Source organism: Myxocyprinus asiaticus, chromosome 6, assembly GCF_019703515.2.
Source record: "Myxocyprinus asiaticus isolate MX2 ecotype Aquarium Trade chromosome 6, UBuf_Myxa_2, whole genome shotgun sequence".
NCBI classification, from domain to species: domain Eukaryota; kingdom Metazoa; phylum Chordata; class Actinopteri; order Cypriniformes; family Catostomidae; genus Myxocyprinus; species Myxocyprinus asiaticus.
Genome location: NC_059349.1, coordinates 44,468,930 through 44,474,832, shown reverse-complemented (window position 1 = coordinate 44,474,832; position 5,903 = coordinate 44,468,930). Strand labels below are relative to the sequence as shown.

The window sequence follows — 5,903 nt, the reverse complement described above, 5'->3', positions numbered from 1 at the left end:
GAAGTCTGTTCCCCCCATGTTTCCCCTTAGTGTCGAAGTCTGTTCCCCCCATGTTTCCCCTTAAGGTAAGTGTCGAAGTCTGTTCCCCCCTATGTTTCGCCTTAGGTTAGTGTTGAAGTCTGTCCCCCCTATGTTTCGCCTTAGGTTAGTGTTGAAGTCTGTTCCCCCCATGTTTCCCCTTAAGGTTAGTGTCGAAGTCTGTTCTCCCTATGTTTCGCCTTAGGTTAGTGTCGAAGTATGTTCCCCCCATGTTTCCCCTTAAGGTTAGTGTCGAAGTCTGTTCCCCCCATGTTTCCCCTTAAGGTTAGTGTTGAAGTCTGTTCCCCCCATATTTCCCCTTAAGGTTAAGGTCGAAGTCTGTTCCCCCTATGTTTCCCCTTAAGGTTAGGGTCGAAGTCTGTTTCCCCCATGTTTCCCCTTAAGGTAAGTGTCGAAGTCTGTTCCCCCCATGTTTCCCCTTAAGGTTAGTGTTGAAGTCTGTTCTCCCTATGTTTCGCCTTAGATTAGTGTCGAAGTCTGTTCCCCCCATGTTTCCCCTTAAGGTTAGTGTCGAAGTCTGTTCCCCCCATGTTTCCCCTTAAGGTTAGTGTCGAAGTCTGTCTCCCCTATGTTTCGCCTTAGGTTAGTGTTGAAGTCTGTTCCCCCCATGTTTCCCCTTAAGGTTAGGGTCGAAGTCTGTTCCCCCTATGTTTCCCCTTAAGGTTAGGGTCGAAGTCTGTTCCCCCCATGTTTCCCCTTAAGGTAATTGTCGAAGTCTGTTCTCCCTATGTTTCGCCTTAGGTTAGTGTTAAAGTCTGTTCCCCCCATGTTTCCCCTGAAGGTTAGGGTCGAAGTCTGTTCCCCCCATGTTTCCCCTTAAGGTTAGGGTCGAAGTCTGTTTCCCCTTAAGGTTAGGGTCGAAGTCTGTTCCCCCCATGTTTCCCCTTAAGGTAATTGTCGAAGTCTGTCCCCCCTATGTTTCGCCTTAGGTTAGTGTTAAAGTCTGTCTCCCCTATGTTTCGCCTTAGGTTAGTGTTGAAGTCTGTTCCCCCCATGTTTCCCCTTAAGGTAAGGGTCGAAGTCTGTTCCCCCTATGTTTCCCCTTAAGGTTAGGGTCGAAGTCTGTTCCCCCCATGTTTCCCCTTAAGGTAATTGTCGAAGTCTGTTCTCCCTATGTTTCGCCTTAGGTTAGTGTTAAAGTCTGTTCCCCCCATGTTTCCCCTTAAGGTTAGGGTCGAAGTCTGTTCCCCCCATGTTTCCCCTTAAGGTTAGGGTCGAAGTCTGTTTCCCCTTAAGGTTAGGGTCGAAGTCTGTTCCCCCCATGTTTCCCCTTAAGGTAATTGTCGAAGTCTGTCCCCCCTATGTTTCGCTTTAGGTTAGTGTTGAATTCTGTTCCCCCCATGTTTCCCCTTAAGGTTAGTGTCGAAGTCTGTCCCCCCTATGTTTCGCCTTAGGTTAGTGTTGAAGTCTGTTCCCCCCCATGTTTCCCCTTAAGGTTAGTGTCGAAGTCTGTTCTCCCTATGTTTCGCCTTAGGTTAGTGTCGAAGTCTGTTCCCCCCATGTTTCCCCTTAAGGTTAGTGTCGAAGTCTGTTCCCCCCATGTTTCCCTTTAAGGTTAGTGTCGAAGTCTGTTCTCCCTATGTTTCCCCTTAAGGTTAGGGTCGAAGTCTGTTCCCCCTATGTTTCCCCTTAAGGTTAGGGTCGAAGTCTGTTCCCCCCATGTTTCCCCTTAAGGTAATTGTCGAAGTCTGTCCCCCCTATGTTTCGCCTTAGGTTAGTGTTAAAGTCTGTCTCCCCTATGTTTCGCCTTAGGTTAGTGTTGAAGTCTGTTCCCCCCATGTTTCCCCTTAAGGTTAGGGTCGAAGTCTGTTCCCCCTATGTTTCCCCTTAAGGTTAGGGTCGAAGTCTGTTCCCCCCATGTTTCCCCTTAAGGTAATTGTCGAAGTCTGTTCTCCCTATGTTTCGCCTTAGGTTAGTGTTAAAGTCTGTTCCCCCCATGTTTCCCCTGAAGGTTAGGGTCGAAGTCTGTTCCCCCCATGTTTCCCCTTAAGGTTAGGGTCGAAGTCTGTTTCCCCTTAAGGTTAGGGTCGAAGTCTGTTCCCCCCATGTTTCCCCTTAGGGTAATTGTCGAAGTCTGTCCCCCCTATGTTTCGCCTTAGGTTAGTGTTAAAGTCTGTCTCCCCTATGTTTCGCCTTAGGTTAGTGTTGAAGTCTGTTCCCCCCATGTTTCCCCTTAAGGTAAGGGTCGAAGTCTGTTCCCCCTATGTTTCCCCTTAAGGTTAGGGTTGAAGTCTGTTCCCCCCATGTTTCCCCTTAAGGTAATTGTCGAAGTCTGTTCTCCCTATGTTTCGCCTTAGGTTAGTGTTAAAGTCTGTTCCCCCCATGTTTCCCCTTAAGGTTAGGGTCGAAGTCTGTTCCCCCCATGTTTCCCCTTAAGGTTAGGGTCGAAGTCTGTTTCCCCTTAAGGTTAGGGTCGAAGTCTGTTCCCCCCATGTTTCCCCTTAAGGTAATTGTCGAAGTCTGTCCCCCCTATATTTCGCTTTAGGTTAGTGTTGAATTCTGTTCCCCCCATGTTTCCCCTTAAGGTTAGGGTCGAAGTCTGTTCCCCCTATGTTTCCCCTTAAGGTTAGGGTCGAAGTCTGTTCCCCCCATGTTTCCCCTTAAGGTTAGGGTCGAAGTCTGTTCCCCCCATGTTTCCCCTTAAGGTAATTGTCGAAGTCTGTCCCCCCTATGTTTCGCCTTAGGTTAGTGTTAAAGTCTGTCTCCCCTATGTTTCGCCTTAGGTTAGTGTTGAAGTCTGTTCCCCCCATGTTTCCCCTTAAGGTTAGGGTCGAAGTCTGTTCCCACTATGTTTCCCCTTAAGGTTAGGGTCGAAGTCTGTTCCCCCCATGTTTCCCCTTAAGGTAATTGTCGAAGTCTGTTCTCCCTATGTTTCGCCTTAGGTTAGTGTTAAAGTCTGTTCCCCCCATGTTTCCCCTTAAGGTTAGGGTCGAAGTCTGTTCCCCCCATGTTTCCCCTTAAGGTTAGGGTCGAAGTCTGTTTCCCCTTAAGGTTAGGGTCGAAGTCTGTTCCCCCCCATGTTTCCCCTTAAGGTAATTGTCGAAGTCTGTTCCCCCTATGTTTCCCCTTAAGGTTAGGGTCGAAGTCTGTTCCCCCCATGTTTCCCCTTAAGGTTAGGGTCGAAGTCTGTTCCCCCCATGTTTCCCCTTAAGGTAATTGTCGAAGTCTGTCCCCCCTATGTTTCGCCTTAGGTTAGTGTTAAAGTCTGTCTCCCCTATGTTTCGCCTTAGGTTAGTGTTGAAGTCTGTTCCCCCCATGTTTCCCCTTAAGGTTAGGGTCGAAGTCTGTTCCCACTATGTTTCCCCTTAAGGTTAGGGTCGAAGTCTGTTCCCCCCATGTTTCCCCTTAAGGTAATTGTCGAAGTCTGTTCTCCCTATGTTTCGCCTTAGGTTAGTGTTAAAGTCTGTTCCCCCCATGTTTCCCCTTAAGGTTAGGGTCGAAGTCTGTTCCCCCCATGTTTCCCCTTAAGGTTAGGGTCGAAGTCTGTTCCCCCCATGTTTCCCCTTAAGGTTAGGGTCGAAGTCTGTTTCCCCTTAAGGTTAGGGTCGAAGTCTGTTCCCCCCCATGTTTCCCCTTAAGGTAATTGTCGAAGTCTGTCCCCCCTATGTTTCGCTTTAGGTTAGTGTTGAAGTCTGTTCCCCCCATGTTTCCCCTTAAGGTTAGGGTCGAAGTCTGTTCCCCCTATGTTTCCCCTTAAGGTTAGGGTCGAAGTCTGTTCCCCCCATGTTTCCCCTTAAGGTAATTGTCGAAGTCTATTCTCCCTATGTTTCGCCTTAGGTTAGTGTTAAAGTCTGTCTCCCCTATGTTTCGCCTTAGGTTAGTGTTGAAGTCTGTTCCCCCCATGTTTCCCCTTAAGGTTAGTGTCGAAGTCTGTTCCCCCTATGTTTCCCCTTAAGGTTAGGGTCGAAGTCTGTTCCCCCCATGTTTCCCCTTGAGGTAATTGTCGAAGTCTGTTCTCCCTATGTTTCACCTTAGGTTAGTGTTGAAGTCTGTTCCCCCCATGTTTCCCCTTAAGGTTAGGGTCGAAGTCTGTTCCCCCTATGTTTCCCCTTAAGGTTAGGGTCGAAGTCTGTTCCCCCCATGTTTCCCCTTAAGGTAATTGTCAAAGTCTGTCCCCCCTATGTTTCGCCTTAGGTTAGTGTTAAAGTCTGTCTCCCCTATGTTTCGCCTTAGGTTAGTGTTGAAGTCTGTTCCCCCCATGTTTCCCCTTAAGGTTAGGGTCGAAGTCTGTTCCCCCTATGTTTCCCCTTAAGGTAATTGTCAAAGTCTGTCCCCCCTATGTTTCGCCTTAGGTTAGTGTTAAAGTCTGTCTCCCCTATGTTTCGCCTTAGGTTAGTGTTGAAGTCTGTTCCCCCCATGTTTCCCCTTAAGGTTAGGGTCGAAGTCTGTTCCCCCCATGTTTCCCCTTAAGGTAATTGTCGAAGTCTGTTCTCCCTATGTTTCGCCTTAGGTTAGTGTTAAAGTCTGTCTCCCCTATGTTTCGCCTTAAGGTTAGGGTCGAAGTCTGTTCCCCCCATGTTTCCCCTTAAGGTAATTGTCGAAGTCTGTTCTCCCTATGTTTCGCCTTAGGTTAGTGTTGAAGTCTGTTCCCCACGTTTCCCCTTAAGGTTAGGGTCGAAGTCTGTTCCCCCTGTTTCCCCTTAAGGTAATTGTCAAAGTCTGTCCCCCCTATGTTTTGCCTTAGGTTAGTGTTAAAGTCTGTCTCCCCTATGTTTCACCTTAGGTTAGTGTTGAAGTCTGTTCCCCCCATGTTTCCCCTTAAGGTTAGGGTCGAAGTCTGTTCCCCCCATGTTTCCCCTTAAGGTAATTGTCGAAGTCTGTTCTCCCCATGTTTCCCCTTAAGGTAATTGTCGAAGTCTGTTCTCCCCATGTTTCGCCTTAGGTTAGTGTTAAAGTCTGTCTCCCCTATGTTTCGCCTTAAGGTTAGGGTCGAAGTCTGTTCCCCCCATGTTTCCCCTTAAGGTAATTGTCGAAGTCTGTTCTCCCTATGTTTCGCCTTAGGTTAGTGTTGAAGTCTGTTCCCCACGTTTCCCCTTAAGGTTAGGGTCGAAGTCTGTTCCCCACATGTTTCCCCTTAAGGTTAGGGTCGAAGTCTGTTCCCCCCATGTTTCCCCTTAAGGTTAGTGTACTCTCGAAATCAGATTACAATGTGGGTAAGAATGAGTGAACAAATGTAGGGAATTAATTCGGACACCACTATAAAATGGCCGACACCCGAAATAGTGTACTATTTAGTGGATAGGGGGCGGTTTCGGACACAGCTCTTATATTCCCCTGGTTAGTGTTCCCCGTATTGGAAAATTTGAAAATGCATATAAATACATAAAATGTCACAGATGAGAACCACACACACATCTCTAAGGCTCTGATGTAGGTACTTGACTAAAATAACTGACAACTTTGCTCCAAGTCATGTTTGCGCTTTGATTAAAAATGTTAGCAGAAACAATGTGCCGCCTTTTTGTGCTTTCATTTTCATATCATACTTTGCTCTTTATTATAATAAAATACTAACACACTAACTAATGATGATTGACGTATGCAGACATTAATTCAGAGTCGCTCTCCTCGAAATCAGAACACAATTGGTCAAGAGACGCACATTGCAGGTGTTAATGGTGATGACGCCTCTAAATACACATCTGAACATCAGGCAATAAATGGGGTACACACACAGCGGGATTGTGCGTGAGATAATGAAGTCAAAACCTAAGCTCTAGGTTAAAACGATATTTTTTTATCCGTTAAAATTACGCATAGCATTTTCAATTATCCGACAATGTTTAAAAAAAAAAAAAACATCTGTAAATTACGGATAATTTTCGAAAATATTAGAGTCTCTAGATATTAGTTATACTTTAAAG

The 5,903-nt window shown here is 46.7% G+C and overlaps 1 long non-coding RNA gene across 1 annotated transcript; it reads left to right on the top strand.

Annotated features, from left to right (window-relative positions):
• Positions 1-725: 725 nt before the first annotated feature.
• Positions 726-3,276, top strand: LOC127442417 (uncharacterized). The gene is made up of 4 exons (XR_007897481.1): positions 726-1,047; positions 1,207-1,315; positions 1,714-2,059; positions 3,152-3,276. It is a non-coding gene; the product is annotated as an uncharacterized LOC127442417 (long non-coding RNA).
• Positions 3,277-5,903: the final 2,627 nt, after the last annotated feature.